The sequence below is a fragment of the Chlorocebus sabaeus genome, chromosome 21, assembly GCF_047675955.1.
Source record: "Chlorocebus sabaeus isolate Y175 chromosome 21, mChlSab1.0.hap1, whole genome shotgun sequence".
Lineage (NCBI taxonomy): Eukaryota > Metazoa > Chordata > Mammalia > Primates > Cercopithecidae > Chlorocebus > Chlorocebus sabaeus.
In genome coordinates, this window is record NC_132924.1 from 33,402,338 (window position 1) to 33,424,693 (window position 22,356).

Sequence of the window (22,356 nt, forward strand, 5' to 3'; positions counted from 1 at the left end):
GTAGGTCAGTCTCTGGAGGAGGATCGCAGACCCCAAGTAGCTGAGACAGGCATCGTGGGGACATAGAATGCATTGAGAGGTGGGAAGGCAGAGATAGAAGGAATAAAGTGTGCGTATCCAAAACAAACTCGGTTTCTGTCACAATTATGCCTAAGCTCAACCCTAAAGGAAGATTTTTCAACCAGCCTAAGGGAAAGGAGATTAATATCGTCAGAGTATACATTTCTCTTGCCAAAAGATTGGTCATGTGTTTTTTAGAACCATTTTTAAAAAATCCACAGCAAAGTTAAATGTCAAACAATAGGGGTTGGTTAAGAAATTATGGCATAGCAACTCAATGGAATATTATGCATAATCATAGTTTTGAAAACTAGGTAGCAACATGAAAATATGTCTGTGGTATAGTTTTAAGTGAAGGAAGCAGAATTTTAAAATATGTCTATGCTCTGATTAAAACTATTTACAAATTATGTTCCTCTCTGGACAAAGAATGCAAAAGAATGTAAAAATGAAAAATCAGTTTTTCCTTAGGGTTATAAGATTCTCGGTGATGGATTCATTCACCTCCATTTTTGATTTCTAAAATATTATGACAGTTGTCTTTAAGCAACAGAGTTTAAAATTAAAGTGATACTGAGAGAAGGGGACTTCATCAGTATACCTAAAAAATCTTCCTAGGGTGGTCCTCCAGGAACACTCACTAGGCTGGTTAACATCTCATGTTGGTTCTAGGAAGTCTATGGCAACAATGAGTGAGTGTCTCTTTAGTCAGTTCATGCAAAATTAATTTGCATCTACTATGTGTAACCATCTACTCTATGCTAATTCAATGAAAGAAGTCAAAACAAAGCAAGATTCAGTTCTTGCTGTCATGGAGCTTATAATCCAGGAGAGGGAATTTATGAAAAACACAAAAATAATCACAACAGAAGATACATTTTTTAAAAACCATAAGAAAAAGATTAACAAAGCACTAAGGAATTAATTAATTTTGCATTCTGCTTTTGGTTTTGCAGATCAGGAGATGCTGACTGAGATGGGCCTTTAGAGAGTACTGTTTTCACAAGCAGGAGGTGAATGTAGCACGTCTGGGTGAATGTATGCACGTGTGTGTCTGGAACCACTGTACTAGAGGATTGCAGATGTTCCAGGGAAGAAGAGATTTTGAACATGCCAGAGAGGCACTCAACACAAACCACAGTGGATCTGTCTTGAATATGGGGTACACCTACAAGGATGTGGCTAAGACTGGCATAGGGGCCTTGAAACAGGGCACCAGGGAAGGTTCTTGAGAAGGGAAATGGGATGTCCAAATCTATACAAGAGAGCAATTCTTGGTAGCTAGAATGGACAGAGTATGAGCTCGGGGACCAGACAAAACTGGAACCAAACCCAACTCCTCCATTTACTGGTTTTGTCCCACTGGTCAAGTACCTTAACCTCTAAGCCTTATTTTCCTTAGCTACAAAAAGGGGTAATTGGAGCCCTTTGCTAAGTTTGTTATGAAGGTTGACATAGTAGAGCAAGAGAGGAATCTCACTAAAGACACAGTAAATAATTCTTCCTACAGTTAACAGGAGGAATTGGATTAGAAGGAGACAGGGCAAAGACATTGCTAAGGCAGAGTCCAGCAGATGTGACAATGATATGTTCACGACTACCAAGGAAAAGGGCCAAGTCAGTGAGGGGCATGAAGCTTCAATCTGGGGGCCCAGAGGACAGTGGTGGCCCTCACTGAAATGGGTGTGTCAGAAGGAGAACTGGTATGAGGATAAGTTTGTGTTTGAACAATTTGAAAATTAAAGAAAAGCAGCAATCTGTTTAGAGGAAAATGTCAAAGGTGCAGCTGGAAGCTAAGGCCATTGCCCAGGAGAGAGGTGCAAGCTGGAGATACATACAATAAATACATACAATAAGACTGAGGTCTGAAATGCTCTATCAACACCTACTCATACCAAATATGCAGAGAAGCTGTTGGATCAAAATACCCTATTTGGCATGTATTCTGACTGAATTTAGCAGCCCATGTTTTCCTCCATGATGTGTTATCTTTTTTTAACAGCTTTGTTGAGACCTAACTCACATACCATACAATTCACTCACTTAAAGCATGCAATCTAATGGCATTAGAATATTCAGATTTGTGCAACCATCACTACAATTTTAGAACATTTTCATCACCCCCAAAAGAAATCACATACTCTTCAATGGTCATCCCTGAACTCCCCACCCCACCCCCAGTCCTAGGCAATCATGAATCTACCTTCTGTCTCTATGGATTCGCCTATTCTGGACATTTCCTATGTATGGAATTATACAATATATGGTCCTTTATGGCTGGATTCTTTTTCTGAGCATGTTTTCAAGGTTCATTCATATTATAGTATATTTCAGTAGTTTTTTTATAACCAAGTAATATTTCAATATATGGATGTACCATATTTTGCTTATCTACTCAACAGTTGATGGACTTTGGGTTATTTCCACATTTTTGGCCATTAAAAATAACCCTGATAGGTAGTGATGCTGGACATCTTTTCATGTACTTACTGGCCATTTGTGTATTTTCTTTTAAAAATTTTCTGTGACAAAACAATCTGTACAACAAACCCTCGAGACATTGAATTTACCTATATAACAAACCTGCACATGTACCCATAAGCCTAAAATAAAATTTTTTTTAAAACTGTCTAGTCGAATCTCTGTCCATTTTAAACTGAGTTGTCTTTTCATTATGATGTGTTTCTAAAGTGCAGAATTTTGCCTTTTCATTATGCAAAATGAAGGTAGCACATACACATAAATTATTCATCAACAACCAGAAAATCAGAACTTTTTTCCTTCCCACATTGAAACATTTATGCCTAACCGTGTGTGTGTGTGTGTGTGTGTGCGCGCGCGCGCGCGCGTGTGTGTGTGTTCATGGGAATGGGTGATTTTTGTCCTTGTCAGTAAATATTAGCACATTCAAACAATAACTGTTAAGGCTGCCAGAGTGGCAGACTATACTTGCATTTAATTCTTTCTTCTTAAGGTTAAAAGTTGGTGTTACTCTTTCAGCATTGCTCTTTTAAAACTCCTGGGGACAAATTCAAGGCCAAACCGAGGATAATGCTTACATTAGCAAAAATTTGTCAGTCAGTGCAACATGTATGTATCTGTTTTTAAGGGTAGGCTTGTTTTCCTGTGTTTTGCTAGCTATGTCCATAGTTGGTAATTAACATGTGGATCCCCATCTCCGAAGACTTGTTCCAAGTTTTTCCAGGGATCTATCTGAGGTTTATTTTCAGCATGTGCTAAAAAAAAGTCTGATTATAAAACATATCTCTCTCAATCTGCCAGTTCTAGAGTCCCATTATTACCTGACCTGGGTGCTGCCTGCTTGCTGGGCATACCTCCTGTGGTGGTTTGAATTGTGTTCACCTTAAAGAGATATGTTGGAGTCCTAATGAAGTCCCAGAAAGTGACTGTCTTTGAAGATAAAGTATTTGTAGAGGTAATTAAGGTAAAATGAGGTCATTAGGGTGGGCTCTCATGCAGTATGACTGACATCCTTATAAAAAGAGGAACTTGGAGACAGCTATACGAAGGGAAGATCACATGACATCACAGAGAAGACAGAAGAAGGAAGGAGGCCTGGAACAGATTCCTCCTCACGGGCCCTGGGAAGGAACCAACCCTGCCAATAGCAAGATTTCTGACTCCCAGCCTCCAGAACTGTGAGAGAATAAGCATCTGTTGTTTAAGTCCCCGAGTTTGTGCTACTTTGCTACAGCAGCCTCAGGAAGCTAACACTCCCAGCCATGCCCTAGACCCTCTGAGTGCCAGAGCTGTGGCTGCCCTGGGCGGAGGGGGTGCCTCTCTCCCTGTGGAGCCACTCTGGGAGAAGTTATCAAAGTTGTACTGCCATGGAACCCAGTAATGCACTGTACCTTTCAGTTAGAGTTGCTCTTGGCGTTTCTGTTCACAGCCATTTTCTGTTCTCAGGATGCAGACACAAGCCCATGGGCACTGGGCCAGAACCCATCCCCCAATTCAGCACCACAAAGGATGACCCAGACTTTCTTACCGGGTCAGGCTTATCCTGACTCCATCTTCCCCACTCTCTGGTCCCCTCATCTTCCAGTTAATCAATCCCCAAGTCATAGTGCTCTTGCCTCTTACATGGCTTTTGAACCTGGCACCATCACAGCTTAAGCCCTCATCACCTCTTGCCTGGATAACCACAATAGCCCTTAACTGGGTTTTCTGTCTCCAGGCTTGCATCCCCTCAGCCTCCTCCTGAAACACTAAATTGCAGTGACTTATTTGGTACAAGTTCTATGAGGAGTAGGTTTGTGTCTGATTTTCATCATGTATCCCTGGTACCCAGCACATAATAGATGCTCAGTTAATATTTAATGAAGGAAGGGATGAAGGAAGGAAAGGAACTTAGGCTCAAACAGGGTGCCGATATTTGTGTTGGAAAGGAGCTGCTTGGTTTATTTGCGGTTGTTGCTGCTTCTTAGTAACAAAGAGCACACTTGGTTCCATAAGTGTATGTGGCTAGTATGGAGGCAGAGGGGACGGACAAGAGAAGCAGGAGAAAAGGAAGAAGGGAAGGAAGGATACCTGAATTCCAGTTATATGTCTGGCACTTACTTTAGCTGGGACTGCACATACCACTTAAGCCCTGGGATTCTTAGTTTCTGCATCCATTAAAATGGGAAGGATAATATCTGTCCTTCACATTTCACTGTGTTGTCATATCACCCTAATAAGACAATTTCTGTTAAATTACTTTGAAACTCCTAAACAATGTAAGGTGTTATTAATCAGTGGTTGTCCAGGTATGAGCTATTGGGCAAACAGGCAGTTACTGTCATAGAGAAACACAAATGAGAATCCAATGAATGTGAATTTCCATTCCTGATTATACACATCACTGGAAGTTCATTAGCTCTGGTTACTTTCTTAGCTTAATACATGTAATGTATGCACCAACACATGTAGGATGAACCACATGAAACTGATCATATTCATTCAACCACAGCAATTTTAAGTTTATGTGTCCATACAGCCAGTGCATTGGTAAGCATCATCACTGAGCCCAGAGACTTTTTCATTCTGGAGTCCATGGCTTCTGGGTCCATGAACTTTCTCATGAACATTTGCTGATGTGTTATTTTTTGTAAAAAATAATTTTTTTTAAAAAAAATGTTTTTTATTAAAAAAAATGTGTTATTATTTCTGTAAACTAGCTCGTAGCTTTTACCTAATTGTTTAAAGTGTTCATAATCCAACAAAGCCAGGAGCAACTGACCCAGCCCTGCTTCTTACTGCTTCCAGAAACTCTTCTTATAATAATTCTGACACCCCACGCCAGGGAGGTCACTGCTTTCTGAGACAGTCCTTTCCATGGATGTATAGGTTCACTTGTTCCAAAATTCTTCCCTCTTCGGAGCCAAAAGAGCAAACACAGCAAACCCCATCTCTCCACACAGCAAACTGTCTCCTTCCCGCAATTTTCACTGTTTTTCCCTGAAGCACAGAGGAAGTCAGAAATAGTATCCTCTTGTCCACAGACTGTTCCTTGATATTATACACAAGCCTGGGTCTCCTCCTTTCTGAGTCAAATATCTCTAATTTCCTCCACCATTCCCCCTGTGATCAGTCTCCAAAATTTTCAACTCCCAGGTTGTCCCCCACAAACCAACTTCTCATTGGTCAGTGTTACTGTGAAGTGTGGGTTTGCATTCCCTGACATAAACTACAAGGCTACTTTGCCTGACTTTTTTCACTGATCTCAGTTGAATATATATATATATACACACACACACACACACACACACACACACCAAAGGCAATCAAGTAAATTTCTTAAAAACTGCTCAAATAAGGTCAAATGCATTTTCAAATGGAATGATACAGCTTTCTACACAGAGGGCTCACCCAGATCCAAGCCAGAAAAGAGGCATGCAGTGTTACGTACCTAGCTTTTAGCTACCCTGGATATTCCTATGTGTCAAAATCACATCACGCACATACCAATGTCCTCTCTCTACATTATCCCAAAGTGCAAAAGTCCGGTTTAGATTTTTGACCTTCCCATGATGACAGTAAAGTGGAAGCATCTCCAAAATCTCACAAATCACCACTAAAGAACTTACATAACCAAATACCACCTGCTCCCCCAAAACCTATGGAAATAAAACATTTTTAAATATGGTATATGTATACTATAAAATACTACTCAGCCATAAAAAAGAATGAAATCACGTCTTTTGTAGCGCCTTGGATGGAACTGGAGGCCATTATCCTAAGTGAAGTAACTCAGGAATGGAAAACCAAATTTCTGGATGTTCTCACTTATGAGTGGAAGCTATGCTATGGGGTATGCAAAGGCAGACAGAGTGGTATAATGGATATTGGAGACTCAGAAGGGGGAAAGGTGGGAAAGGGTGAAGAACAGGAATCACCTATTGGGTACAATGTACAGTATTCCAGTGACAGAGGTACTAAAAGCCCAGACTTTACTGCTACATAAGTCATCCATGTAACCAAAACCACTTGTACCCCTACAACTATTGAAATAAAAATAAGTGAATGTAAATTTAAAAAAACAAAACAATACAAAAATTAAAGTGGATGCATCTAGCCTGAAACAAATGGTCTGTACATCCTATTTTCCCCCATCTGGGGAATGGGTACAAGCAAACTTTTTCCCCATTTCTTATAACTGTGGTAAAATATATATAACATAAACTTGCCACTCTAATCTTTTTTTTTTTTTTTTTTTGAGATGGAGTCTTGCTGCGAAGCCCAGGCTAGAGTGCAGTGGTGCGATCTCAGCTCACTGCAGCCTCTGCCTCCTGTGTTCAAGCGATTCTCCTGTCCCAGCCTCCTGAGTAGCTGGGACTACAGGCATGCGCCACCATGCCCAGCTAATTTTTTGTATTTTTAGTAGAGACGGGGTCTCACCATATTGGCCAGGCTGGTCTTGAACTCCTGAACTCAAGTGATCCTCCTGCCTCGGCCTCCCAAAGTGCTAGGATTACAGGCGTGAGCCACCATGCCCAGCCTCACCGTAACCATTTTTAAGTGTACAGTTCAGTAGTGTTAAGTATACTCACACTGTTGTACAACCAATCTCCAGAACCCCCTATGTTTTTAAACAAGCATTAAATAACTACAACTATGTGAAGGAATATAAGACTTCTAAATAGATCTCCTAAAATATCTTCTAAACGTTAAACAAAGATAAAGCAGCCACATGATTTACTCTTAAGCCTTCCTTTTAAAGATACAACCACGTTTGTGCTTAAAAAAAAAAGGAAAAAAGAAAGAAAGCACATTTCCTGGAAAGGATAAAAATGAACTTTAGGTTAAAGACTCAACCTGTCTGTCTTAAGAATGTCCCTTCCAAAGGGCATGTTAAGTAGTTATACGTACTCTTTTTCTCCCTGATTTTTGTAAGCACTTCCAAAGCACATGGAAAAAAAAAAAAAATTGTACTTTGCTCATGCTGCCTCCATCCAATCAGCAGACATAACTGTTTTGTTTTGGTTTTTTAGTGTTTTGAATGGTTTGGAGATCAGCACGGGTGTTTAGCAAAAAGTACAATTCCAAATTACATGCTGCTGCATGGTGCCAAAACACTGCACCCTCATCTTTGATGACGTCAACACAGCACAGCCCTAAGAATGGCGGTGGTTAGTCATCCGATTTTGCAAAACTGGAAGACAAAATTGTAAACAATGTGTGCTTAGACAGGCCTTCTTAGAAAAAAGGAGTGTCTTAAATATGGTTTCAATTTTTTTAATTTCACTATATCTTTTAATCAACAATATGTATCTGAGTCAATGTTACAAATAGATACTTGTCCAATAGGAGTTACAGTTTGTCCATGGGCTTCCTAAAAAAGATGATAAGTACATTTGCAAGTGTATGCCCTACTAACATTGTGGTCCTCACTGGCCCAGGTTTCTGTGTATACACATATTTATTTTCATAAAAGCATAAACACCATAAGCATGTATATGTATAAATATTAAAATTGCTTTAAATTTAGCATGATGCTTGGAGAAAAGAAGCCAAAATAATGGCTCCCTGGCACTGGTCAAAAATTGCACTATTAATCAATATCTCACCCATCAAAGACACAGAAACGCAGACAGAGACTGCAAATGGCCAAGCCCAACCTATTATCATTATTAGGAGAAAACAAAAACCAAATACTCAAACACAGATGGCTCCAGACCAAGTGTGAAGACAGTACATTGGCACGACAAGGGCCAAAGTGTTTTATAAAAGATAATTTAGGAGCTAGGGCTAGAGTCTATCTTGCTCAATAAATGAATACGTACAGGCCTTTGCTTTCAATCCCCAAAACAGATGAGTAACTTACATCATTAATCTCATTGTCTCTCCACACAATCCTTTTAACAGTCAATCACAAAGTAGCCTGAGAGAAAGTTTCCCTGGATACTACCAAAAACACAGGTTTGCAACAGATGTCTCTATGCAACTTTTAAAACAGATTCCGTGTTAAGAAGTTAATATATCCTTGTATATTTACTAATCAATCCAGGTACATGTAGCCTGAAGCTGGGAAGTAAGAGGTATTAGCAAGGAAACCATTTAACTGCAAAGAATGCATGGGAAAGCATCAGAACGAATGTTACTTATAAATACAAAGACAAGTGCAATAGTACAAGCAATTGGAAAATCCCTGCTTGGAAGCCACCCAAAGCAGTGCTTCTATCTGGCATATCTGGAATACACGGCACTAATAAATGTGAGCTCTTTTCTCCTACTGACCACCCACTAATCAATGAGCAGGATGCCTAGCCTAGGCAATCTCTTAGTTTTCCCATCTATAAAATGGGGATTAGAGCTATGTGTTAATAAATGAAGGCTAACATTTTCCAATGAATGACATTACAGAAAACACAAATATCACCATGAAATGTAGAAAAACATGTAATTTTACATTTAAAACTAGTTTATAGTCATGCTTTAAAGGCAATATGGTCGAATAGACATGTATTTGGAAATAGATGGCTCTGCAGGGGATAAGGAGAGTGAGGGTCAGAGTGAAATGACTCATGAATTTGGGGATGCAGAGGCTCTCTGCAGCATGAAGTCACAAGGGACCGACACCAAGGTCTCTCCTCCCCTCCACAAACAATTCTGTTTGTAGACTTCGCAAGAAGGTGCGTGAGGAGTTTGGAAATTATTTTTTATTTTATACTTCTTGCATCCTTTAGTGAATGCACAGACTGGTGTATTATTAAAAACAGGTATATTAAAATAAAGCATTCTGGTGTGCATTAAAAATATTGATTCTTCTAATATTTTAAAAGGTGATAAATAAAAAAGAATACCTTAAGTCTAGGAGGTTATAACTAACATCTTGACATGAGCAATTCTGGTCTAGGCAATAACACAAGCTTGTTAAAAGCTTGGAGGGAAGAAAATTCTGGGGGATCCAGATGTCTCAACTGGAGTAAAAATCTCCCTCCCCAAACAACTAAAGGCATGTATCTGGGGCAAAAGAGTAAGCTGGCAAAATACTGTAACTGAAATGTGAGGATCCTGACCTTTTCCAAAACAGAGAGTTTCTACGAGGCTACGTGTAAATCAAATCCTAAATTAAGATTTCTAGGGAAGCAGACCACTTAAAACACCCACATTTGAAAGTTACACAAAACAGAGCTCATTTGTGGTGCAAAGAATTATCGTCTAAGTTATTCATTCTGTAAATTTTAATCTTTATCAGTTATATTTTCTTAAATATGTGTTGCAGGGTACAGCAAGCTTGTAACAACTGCTTGCTGCCCTTGAACTCTGAATGAACGCTTTACTGCAATCCCTTTCCTTAAATAGAATCATAGAATATTAGGGTAGAAGATTCCTTAGAGATCAGTTAGAACTGTGGTTCTCAACCTCTGCTACACATTGGAAACACTTGTGGGGCTTTTAAAAGATACAGAGGCCCAGGCTTCACCCCAAACCAATTAAAGCAGAATGTCAGAGTGGAAGGGTATCGGTGTGTTTTAATAAGTTCCACAGGTGGTACTATTGGGCTGCCAGGATCATAAACCACTGATTTACCCTGTGTTGTCTGATACCATAGTCACTGACCACACATGGATATTTAGCACTTGAAATGTGGCTAGTCCAAATTGAGATATGCTGTAGTTGTGAAATACACACTGGATTTCAAAGATTTCATATCAAAGAGAGAGAAAGAAAGAGAGAGAGAGAGAGAATGTAAAGTAGTACATTAACGTTTTTATACGGATTATATGTTTAAATGATAATATTTTGGATATCTCAGGTTAAATCAAAGTGTTCTTAAAATGATTTCACCTGTTTCTTTTTAACCATTTTAATGTGGCCACTAAAACATTTAAAATGGCGTATGTGGCTCACATTTGTGGCTCTCACTACTGGACAGTGCTGGGTGAGCCCAACATTCTCATCACAAATGAAGAAACTGAGGCAGAGATTCATAATAGCTCAAGGTGGATCTCTGGGCATTGCGTGCCTCCTGCAGTCTCAGGCTTCTCATTGTTGCAGTGCCACAAATGGACAAAGCTTGTTATGCCATCAGTCGAATTTCAACTCTTCTTCCCCCTTTTTGTTTTCCTAATTGTTTCTTCTAAGATTTGACATAAAAATCTATTTTCCCTACGGAAAAATATCCCTGCTCTACTGTGTACACATTTGTGACTTGTTACTGCAGGATTATTCATCAAGGCAGAGTAGTTGAAATGGATGTTAAAAAATAAATCTAGGGAAACACTAACAGAAGGAAAATGCAGAGAATAGACAGAGAAAACATTTTGTCATGCTGTAGTTTAGAAGATGACCCTGGAGGCCCCCAGCATTCTGACAGTCACCTTCGACACAGGATCATTCCCTGATATGATTTTAGAAGCTTGAGCCTATAATATTGTTTTTCCTCCTAGGAGTCAGTGTTTTTCTGCACAATGTTGTCATTGCAGTGAGGCAACTCAGACCCTCCGTAATGGTGCACCACACCATAGCCAGATACCCTGGCGGAAACGGACGTTATCCCAATGCCTTCTACTCTCTGATGCATGAATTAATACCTGGCCAGTCAGAAGCCAACTTACTTAAAGAAGAAAATCTTGTTTTGTTAAAGTGAAATGGTCCTACCAGATCTGGCAAATAGAGATTACACCTATTTCTTCCAGTAGTCAGCTAACTCAAACAAAAACAAATATTTTTTTGTTGCATGTATTTTCCCCCTTGGGAAGCCAACAGAGAGAGGACTGCATAAAACTGGCTGAAATGTGCTATATTTGAGAAATCATGCCTGCAACACAGGAGCTCCTCAGTGTAATAAAAGAATAAAAAGAGACCTGAATTCTGATATAAAACCTCATGCAAACAGCTGGAGAGGAAACCTGTGGGTGAGGCCAAACAACACATACAGTAGATGCATTCAAGATTTCTATTTAGACATTGTTATTCCCCATCTTAAATACAGCACAGCCTAAATATCATCTTAAATCAAATGTGTGGTGCTCTAGAGCCCTCTGTGTTGCATGCATGAATTTTTTTAGTTATGATTGGTCAAGTTTTGCCAGTCAAACCTCAAAGAACATACTTCCAGACTCAATTCACTTCTCACCACCTCCAAACACACTCATATATATCCACCTGGAAAGATAATGTATTACAGACATATCCTAGGCAAAAGTACACCTTCTAGAGTGAAAACATCACCCGTTTCTCTATTTGACCAAAAAAAGGTTATTTATTTTAACTTTAAATAATATTTCAGATCCTGTCCTCATAGATGATAAAGAAAAGACAGGAAGTAGAGAAAGTCACTGCCTTATTCTTGAGACAGTCTTTCGGACCATTTTTACTCTGCCTGGTTTTTACTCTCAGATGAAATCTGGATGGTGTGGTTTTACAGAGTATGTCTGATAACAATGATGATAAAAGGAGAATCTAAGTTAAAATTAATTACGGAGGCCCATATTAGAAAAAATGACATTGCAGATATTATATAAGAATAAATGAAACTACAGCTTTTATGATTACGGTATTCATTCCAAAGATCTGATAAAAATTTGTCTTTGAAAGATTAGTCATCAAAAGGTTTGAAAAGAGCAAAGGATACAAAGTCATGGGTTATGCCCCATTTCTGACAAGGGCATCTATAGCAGGAGCACCCGACCTGGAGGCAGGGACCAGGCTTCTCAGCCTGGTTTGGCTCTCTCTAGCTCTGGGCCTTGGGTGAGCCAGGGGTCTCTTCTGTAAAATGAAAAAGTTGGTCTATCAATCTGAGCCTCTCCCCTAGTCCTACCGTCCCCATAAAGGTATAAGCCTTTGTATCTCACCATCAGAATCTCTAGGCCTAAAGGAACTCCCTCTAAAATCAGTTCCAGTCAAACGCCAGCCTGGTAGTTTTCAATCCTTGCTAAGGATTGAAATCCTAAAATCCTTTTAGGGTTAAGATCAGAAATGTGACCTTAAGGAAATAGAAGAAAGCAGCTGAAATACATATTTTTAAAGTGATAAACTGATTCTGATCTATTTTTCGGGGGGCAGAGGGAAAGGCAATACAGTGAAGTTGGAAAAAATAAATATTGAAATGTCAATATAATATCTTACATATTCAAGAATTTATCCTAAACTTTATCTTTTACTGGGAAAGTCCCAGAGTCCTCAATAAGAGCTTCAAAAATTTTAGTTGGGTTTCTGGAAGAATGCTATTACTATCTGGAAATTTCTAAAAGGCCTCTCTCTTTAAAAAAAAAAAAAAAAAAAAAAAAATTCCTATGTTAAATCTATGATTTGTCCAACAATGGAATACTAATGGATACTCAAAAAACACTAATTGCTCATTTTTTCCTAATTACAAAATGTAATAATTCTTTAGTGAAAACATTAAACATGATGTCATTTTTAAAGTGCCAGACTTTCTATTTAAAGCATTGCCACAAAGTAGATAGCTTACTTAGTTTACAAATAGCAGCACAAAACGGGTCTTCTGTGTCTTTAAGTCTGTTTAGCATATCTGAAAGTGCTTCTTCCTCACACTTAGATATTTAAGGCAACTGCCCCCCAGTTTATTACCTTATCTCAATTGTTTAATTTTCTTAAATAGAATTCAGAGAAATAGTCATAGATTTAAATTTTTAAACACTACTAAAGCACTGGTTGATTCCCATAATATAGCTGGTAGTCAAAGTGGACAAGATAATGAATTGACTGAGATCACTGTTTCATCTTCATCCAAGAAAGCTGCCTCTAAAAAAAGACCTTAAATTGCTGTAGAAATCCAATTTGTAAGAAGCATATAGATGGGAAACACCAGCCAGGATCACATTAATTTTGTGACTACCGACATTGCTTTGAAGTGAAGAAGAAGAAGAAGAAGGAGGAGGAGGAGGAGGAGGAGGAAGAGGAGAAGAAAAAAGAAAAGATGACAAAAATAATAAGTCCACTCAAATCCCAATTTTAATCCAACAACACAACCAGAAGAAAACAAACTACAAATACGAAGTTCACATCTTAGTGATCTAGTGAACATGACACCCCCACAAAATAATTTTTAGCTTAGTAATAAGTAAACTCCAATGACAAGAAAATATTATAGGATTGTGATACCTCATTGCTAAAAAGTAGATTATAGTAAGAAATTGGGAGTCTCGGAACTTGCCATCATGGAAACTCCATGATTGATTGGTTTTGAACGTGTAGGTGTGGGAAACTGACAAATCATTGTAACAAAAATATTCAACTTACTAGAATTGAAAATCTATGCAGGAAAAATCTCTCTGACAAACTACCATTCATTTAGCCACCTACTCAAATAAAAGCTGCGACATAACAGAGATCTAGAAATAAAGGCATGGTTTTCAATTTTTTGTTGGAATGTTCCAATAAACTATCTTCTCAGGTATAAACTATATAAGGTTGCGACTGACTACGGATTGACAGGCAATTTATGGGCACCAGCAATTTACATAAAAGATAGTGGGCTTGGAGATATTTTCAAATATGTTTACTATGAGTGAAGTTGAAAAATAAAAACCACTATAATCAGTATAAGGATTTAAAAATAAGAGATCTATATAAAATGCTATAAGCAAAGGAAAATGAGAAACATTTCTGGGGAGACACAAGTGAGTTTTTTTATTATAAGTTTTAAAACTAAAGTAATAGCTGATATTCAACCAATAGCATCATCCTTCGGGGGCATACACATCTAGGTTTGAATGCGGAAAACTGTTTTGTTTTGTTTTGTTTTTAATTTTTAGGTTTGTTTTTCAAGAACTTTCTTATTAAAACTTAAATACTTATTGAAGTGATCCATGAAACCTCATAGAAAGGAGAACTCATGCTTGACACATTACTTAACATGCTTCATAGCTTCCCCACTGCAGTTCATATGCTCCTGAATATATTTTACCCGGGAAATAATAGTCTTATTCACACACACACACACACAACCTTCCACATAAAATGCTACAAGTTCCAGGAAACTGACAAAAGCAACATTAAAATTTTGTGCAAAATCAGAGCTCCATTTCTGAATTCCATCTATGAAAACACAACATTGGTTCTATTTAACTAAGTGCAAAGTTTTCTCTCTGCTTCATAAGCATAATAAATATCATCCTTACCATTATCTGTAGAATAAAAGCAGCAACGTGTTGCTTCCTGCAGTCACCAAATCAAGGTTTTTCTTCCTTTCTTTCTGGTAACTTCTGTTTCACCAGCAAGATTAGGAAGAAAATAAGTCTTGAGTATTTGCCTCAGTATTTCAGACCAGAAGACTGTGAAAGTAGCTCTTAGTAAAAAGAACAGGTCTGGTATTTTACAATTACTTCTGCAACCCAGAGGTACCTCCTAGACTCTGGTACCTCCCTCGTTCTCTAAGTTTCTTTTAGTAATGAGACTAATTTTTCCAGTAGCCTTGAACTCCCTAGATGTAACTGACATGGAAAATGTGACTAAAAATTTGTAGAACTGTCTAGCCTCCAACCCTACACAGAATCAACTTTGTTGTAAATGTTGAAGAACACCTCGCAAGCAGCTACATGCTCAGTTTCTACTCCTGCGCTACGCAGCAGAGAACACCAAATAACAGTGCGCCATCTAGTTAGCAAGCTGCAATCTCCATGCTAGAAGGGGGGACACTTTCAAACTCTGGGAGTTAAGAACTTGTCAGGGTTCAGCTGCTCTAAAGGTCCAATTGTTTATTTAAATAAAAAAAAAATATCGCTACTGAGATAATCCACATCTAGTGGATATGGGAAAATTTAGGTTATAATGGCACTACAAACTTTTACATCTAACTTTGATTTACAAGATAAAAGCAAGTTTTAAATTAAAAGGGCTTTCTGTTAATAGAGCTTATTATTCTGAAGACGGGAATGATTTTCTTCGAAAGTTGTCCCTGGGTGCATGCCTATTATCTTTGCTTTTCCCCTTCCACTAATGAGCATTTATCTAAAGAGCCTGTTAATCCTCTGATGTGTGCTTCTGGTCAGAGGTAACAGTTTGAATAAAACCACTAATCACTGATCACTAAATCACTGATCATTAATCACACTTTCCAGTGCCCATGACTGGGCCATTTTTTTTTTCCTTTAAGTCTATGCATCACAAACAAGAAGTTCAACATTTTCGATGCACACATATTGTGTGGAGGTTACACTATTTCATCTCTAGATGTGAATAAATACTAAATCTTGCCACAAACTTGGGGAAGTATGTCAATTAGACCCCAGACAGGAGTTTCACAAATGTCTACCCTACAGCATGGCTTTCACTTTGAAGAAAGTAGATCTAATTATAAGAAAACATGTGTTCTTCAAGAAATTCCTCATATTGGCAATATAAACATTTCTTTATTTAGTTTTCACCAACTCCAAATCAGGGACCACTCCAATTCCCTCTCCCGCTCTATCCAAAACTCTGTTAATACTTTTATAATTTAATTTCTGCACATTTCCCTCCCCCACCCACCCCCTGCCAAGGGTTCTTTTTACTTTGATCCCTTGCAACAAGTCATACACAGGGTCTTTATTTCAACTGCCAGATACGGAGGTTCTGACTCAATTCAATGACTTACGTATTGAACTTCCTCTTTCAACATAGAAACTTAAGGTTAAAAGCTAGAAACTAACGCACACACCAATTTATTGTATGGAAGTTTAGGTTCAACAACTCATATTCCCTTACTTTGGAAATGAAACGTTTAGTCTTGATCCTTTCAGCTAAACCTGATTTTGTCAGCATCCTGGCTTCTTCGTCTTCCCTCTTCTGCTAAAGGGCAGGCACTACGTAAAGTGAAGTACTTTGTTTGCAGTGGGTGTACTGCCTTCCTAAGTCACCACCACGAGGACAGAGTATTATCATAACGCTTGGAAACATTTCCTGATTTGCCTTTTCTATCAGGACTAAGCATTTTCGCTCTAGAGGAGAAGGCTTGCTGGTGCCTTTCTTAAATAATACAAAAGGGCAGATTGCGCGCTGATCAGGTACAGTGGTCCCCTCAGACCTCAGAAGCTTTTACCCACACTCCAGGGACCGTGCTTGCTCCAGGGAAAGCTATAAAAGGTGGGGCCGGGGCTAGAGTGATAACGGTGTAGACGGGGGAGTGGTGGAGAGGGAGGGGTTGAGAAGAAAGGGCAATAAAGATGCTTAGGGAGGGGGCGATTGCACAAGTGTGTTGTGAGGAGGGTAGGGGGATGCACAGCAGAGTTGCTTTGTCAGCATTCTAAGCTCCTGAACCCTTGAGGAGCTCAAGCCGTTAATCAAACACTTACTGGCCTGCAGAATGACGTAATGGACCTGTATCCAGCCTTTATTCCTTGACACATGTCAGAGAAGGAGGGAAAAATAAAAATCAAACACATTCTGCAGACTGACAACGAAACATACAAGTAGCCCGCTCCAGACCCCGGCCTTGAACAAGCATCAAGTGGGGGCGGCACCGGTCCAGGGAAAGTTGGGGACGGGAATGAGAGTGTGGACAAGGTCTAGGGCTTTATCTACTAGACGTCCCTTAAAAACAAATCTATGGCAAAGAAGTGGATGCAGCTGCTGAGAGAAAACATCTCCTTGGTTCCTTCCTTCGCATCTTGCCCCTCTAAGAACTTCATGAAAAGTTCAAGAGGTTCTGCCGAGAATCTGCCGCAGGGGGAGACTCCGCCGCCGGGTCCTGGGAATTGCCTGGGCGCCGCCAAGGCTCGAGCCGGAGCTGTCATTTGGGGCAGCGGCCGGGAAGAGGTAACGATGCCAGCGAGAAAGCAGCGGAGGCAGGAGGCGGCCGGAGGAGTGGACGGGAGCGGACGGAGCCTCGCCGCTCTCCAGCCCGGAGCGCCTGGAGCGAAAGCCAAGCGCCCTCCAAGGGCGACCTCCCCTCCCCGGGCGCGCGCCCACCCACTGCAGCCAGCAGCCCCACGGGAGAAGTGGCAGCGGCAGCTCCGCACCGGGGAGAGCGAGCCCCCTGCGCGCGCGCCCACCCGCCCCCTAGGTGACCCGGAGTCCTCGCCGCGCCCGTTGGAAGTTTGCAAACTTTCTCCGGGGGTTCCGCCGCCACGCTGGGAAGCTGGGGACGCGGGGGGAGGTTCCTGGCTCGCCGTCTCCGCTGCCGCTTGACCGCACTTCTGGAGGACTCCGCACCTTGCCAGGTCTCTGGAGGCAAACACACACCCCCGATTCATAACTGGTCCCCGCGTCAGGGGACTCGCGCGCTCCCACACACGCACGCACGCCGGGCGGACTCGGCGCCGGCTCCACGTTAGCATCCCTCCAGGCGCGCGGCGCGGCGGCCACCGAGCGCTCCGGCACTCACGCGGCGCGGGGTCTCTGGGGTGGCCTCAGGACACAGCCGAATTCCACAGTCTACCAGCACTCGGGGCCGGACTTCCCTCTGGTCCGCCAAAATGTTTACAAACACAGATCACCCTCCAGAAAAAAATGCATCGCATCTTCCCTACTCCTTGCCCTGTGACCTGCCCACTGGACCAAGTAACCTCGCGGCTGCTGCCGAGAACCAACCCCTGCAAACAAGTACGCTCCCGAGATGGCTCCCGCGGCAAGTGCAACAAAAGTGGCTAAATGCAAAAGCCCCAGAAGTGGCCGAGCCGTATTTTTAGGAACTTACCAAACAAGTGTGGAGAAGGCAAGAGCGGAGCCCGGGTGAAGGGACCACGTTGGACTGAGCAAAGATTACAATACATTCTATTTAGAGTGCATTACATCACCCCCCCGGTGACGTCACGTGGGATTCCTGAACTTCTAAATCATTGCGGTCCGCTGGGGAGGGACGGAGCGAGGGGCGGGGCTGGCGCGTCGAGGGGGCAGGCCCCACCCCGGCCCCGCCCAGACCCCGCCCCGCCCGCGCGGACCCTGGTGCACCCGCCGGGGAGCGGCAGCGGCGGGGGCGACTGCGCAAGCAACAGCTTGCAGAGCCCAGCGCCGTGTGACACGGCTCCCTGACATTAGTGGTGTGAGTCAGCTTGGAAACAATCCTTATGGTTTCAGACAGGACCACGGAGGAGGCGCGGGCGTGGGCTGTTCTGCGGGGAGGGCCTGATGGGGTTTGAAAGGTGTAGGGATGGGGGTTAGGGGAGGGGTGGGGAGGGGGATACTGAAGGATGTGGGAAGAGGCTTTGCAAACAGAAATGCAGGACGCTCCTCCCTCCCCCACCAGAGGATGTCCAGCTCCTTTTTGCTTGCGACAGTCATGACCTCATTTCAGTGTTCCCTGCATCCTGGCTTCTCAGAGCACTCACTTGTCACCCCTTCTTCACCGCCCCCCATCTCACCTCCTCCAGGAGAATAACTTCCTTATGGTGCACACTCTCATGAAATACACAGCCCCCACCCTTCGCGGGACCCCTGCTTCGTGCGTCTGAGAAGCTGTAGGGAGAGTTGCTCCTAAGGCGAAAGGTGAATCACAGCTAGAGCCAAGTGATGAGCCTGATTTAGACACGGCGTCAGAGCCGAAAGGGCCCTTGGCTGTCACTTCCAGAACCTCTTCGGTAACTGGCCCAAGCTCACGGGCTGGGAAGCGGCAGAGCCAGGGCCAGACTGCAGGATCCGGGCGCCTGGTCTGCAGCGAGAGGAGCCTGGCGTCTCCAGCATCCGGCCGTCACCATCACTGTCACCATTCCCCTGCTGAATTTCCTTTCAGAAGTTCTCCCTTTGAGTAGGATTCAAAGAGAAGGCATAGGCTAAATCCAGCCCGATTCTAGACGACCAGTGCCAACCTCGCAGCCCCTCACACCTTACAAAGCATTTGCAACCACGTGAATTCCCTTGTTTCTCACAACAACCCGGGTACCATAAGTAGGACAGGTATTATAATTATCCCCATTTTACAGGTGAGCTAAGGTGGACACCAGAAGGTTAGGGGGCTGGCCTGAGATTACTTGATGAGCAAGGGGTGGCACTGGGCCCACCTCAATCCCTGTTTTCAAGCCCAGATCCCAACTGGGCTCCTTCATAGAGCCAGGGGTAAACATTCCCTTCTTATGGGTTATTGGTGGTTGGAACCTCTGCTAAGAACACATTGGCTGGGAGTTGGAGCTTTGCTTAGAAACAGTCTAGCCCCCGTTAATAAACAATAATCATTTCTGACATTTATGTAACATCTGACATTTATATAGTACCTCTCATCCCAATGCATCACAACCATGACGGTGCAGTTTGCCAGAGAATCATGACTGGACTGGCTAGAAACTGTAATACATTGCCTGGATTGTCACATACTTCTGAGCTGGTTTTGACATACTAAATGGAAGAGCTTAGCATGTTATTTCTGTTTTTAAGTGTTTAAATGGCCCCTTGCCCTTTAGTGTTCCTTGAAACCACAGGGACTGACGACTGTTTGATCCTCACAGCCTTATTCAGAGTTCATCACTGAGTTTTCTACTTACTGTTTTCCACATGTAGTCCTGAAGGAACTGCAAAAGAAGGGCTCCAGTCCTAAGCTGAACCTTAACCAATAAAACTTGAAATATGACATTTCCTTTATGGAAGGAAGCAATACCCTCTCAGGATCAGTTCTATGACCAGTACAGCCTTTTCTACCTAAAGCAGGTATCTACCATCTTCTCCCTCAAAGAAAAAGTCTGAGCCAGTCAAGGAGCAATCTAGAGGCAAAAAGGGGATAAAGCCAAAACATATCAGAGCTCAGGCTAAGAGCTTATCTTTTTCCCCAGCTGATAGGAGCAAAACAAAGGAATAGAATGGAGAATTGAATAAGTAAGTCTGGGTGATCTGAAAAATATTTTAAAAGTAGATAATCAAAATACAAATTTGAAACATTTAATTCTCAATATTCTCTACATGAAAGCATACATATATAAGTTTTAATGCTAGTAGTTCATCTATTTCTAACACTATCTAAATTATTTGTCTGTATTTATAAATTATTTCTGATTTTTGTTTGACATGCTGTAACTAAACAATGCTCCTGCTTGAGCATTGTTATGCTCAAGCATGACATATAGGAACACACATCAAACTTTCCATGACTTTCCAATAACTTGATAATCATTAGGTTACTTGAAGTCTCAATAAATAGAGAATTTCTGTTAACATCAGCAGTATTGTTCATGATACTGACTCCTCCCTCAGCTTCTGCTATTGGCCCCTTGCCCTTTAGTGTTCCTTGAAACCACAGGGACTGATGACTGTTTGATCCTCACAGCCTTATTCAGAGTTCATCACTGAGTTTTCTACTTGTTGTAGAAATAAAATAATTGCAATTTAATGCAAAAGGTTTCTAGCTGTCATATTACAGACTGAGATTTTTACATATTCCAGATCTCTGTTACCAACTAAATCACACACACACACAAATCATTTCTAAATGTAAACTGAAGAAAAGAAGAGATATTTATGAGTGCAGACTCTAGTGTCAGCCTGCCTGAATTCAAATTTTAGCTCTGCTACTTGACTCCTGGTTCTTAGTTTCCTCAACTATGAATGAGGATGGTGATGATAATCACAGCGACTCAAGTTCAGAATTCTATTACTTAAGAATTGTGCTTGGGGCCGCGCGTGGTGGTTCACACCTGTAATCCCAGCACTTTGGGAGGCCAAGGCAGGTGGATCACCTGAGGTCAGGAGTTTGAGACCAGCCTGACCAACACGGTGAAACCCCCGTCTCTACTAAAAATACAAAAATTAGCTGGGTGTGGTGGCAGGCGCCTGTAATCTCAGCTACTCGAAAGGCTGCAACCTGGGAGGCAGAGGTTGCAGTGAGCTGAGATTGTGCCATCGCACTCCAGCCTGGGTGACAAGAGCGAAACTCTGCCAGAAGAAGAAGAAGAAGCAGGAGGAGGAGAGGAGGAAGAGGAGGAGGAGAAAAGATTTTTGTTCAGCACAGGGCAAGTACGATGGAAGCACTCATTCTCTTTTTATAATAAAGGTATTTTGGCTAATGCTGTGATAGGTGGGCATTCGGTGATTTTTTTTTCTTCTTTTACAAACTTAACTAAATAAATGAAAAGAGAACCTTTACCCAGTAATTCCCCCAGCCCCACATTGCCTTCTGTATGTGTCATCTGGGCCAAGCAGCCTCTCATCTGTCAAATGTGCCAGCAGAGCCCCCGTGTTTGTGGACTCATAGTTCTGCCTCATGCTCACTCAGTCTCTCCCAGGATTTCTCAGAGCCAGAGATTCATGGAGGCTGCAGTTACTGAGAGCAGCTATGCCAGAGCATCTCTAAGGGTGCCTCCGCTGGTGGTGGCCACGGCCTGGGGCATTTGCTCTCTGGGGTGCCAGCACCACCACTAGGAATGCCCTCTCACCCACCAGGTCTCCATCAATTGTGGCCTGTCAGACTTATGGAGACAGGGACGCTTACACGAGAACCAAGGTAAACTGGCTGGGGTACCACCCAGCCAACATTCTCCCCAGGTTCATCCCATTTCTCTCCACAGAACAGGAGTACAGGCGGGACACAACCAGCCCTGGAGGTACTATTGGCGGTGGCAGAGAGATTGGACCTATGCAGAGCTGACTGGCACCTGCAGTGACCAATGAGAATAGGTGAGACCCCTGGGAGACCAGGGGTTAACCCTTTAGTTGCTGGATCGCGGGCAGTGGAAGGGAGAGGACTAGACAGCTGGGCCAGTGGGAAAGCACTAGGCATTCACCAACTCCCACAGAAGAATTTTAATATGTTAAGAAATTTGCAGCCTTACTAGTACTTATCAGGCCTTACTAGTACTTATCAGTACAAACCATCCCAAGTCGCCTCAGATGGGAAGAAATTCTTTAGCTCTCCACTTTGGGTTCAGTCATTTCTCCAACATTCAGCAAACATTAGCGGATCTTCCAGTGCTGAGGACAGAAAAC

At 41.9% G+C, this 22,356-nt stretch overlaps 1 protein-coding gene across 2 annotated transcripts in view; it reads right to left on the reverse strand.

The window, feature by feature from the left end:
• Positions 1 to 18,256, reverse strand: part of CREB5 (cAMP responsive element binding protein 5) — a 411,935-nt gene extending 393,679 nt beyond the window's left edge. Inside the window, exon 1 of one of the 2 annotated variants that reach the window (XM_007981773.3) lies at positions 18,149 to 18,256. The gene's annotated coding sequence lies outside the window, so the exon portion shown is untranslated. The remainder of the gene's footprint in view (positions 1 to 18,148) is intronic. The other variant, XM_038004780.2, reaches the window with a different exon arrangement.
• Between the last annotated feature and the right edge of the window lie 4,100 nt (positions 18,257 to 22,356).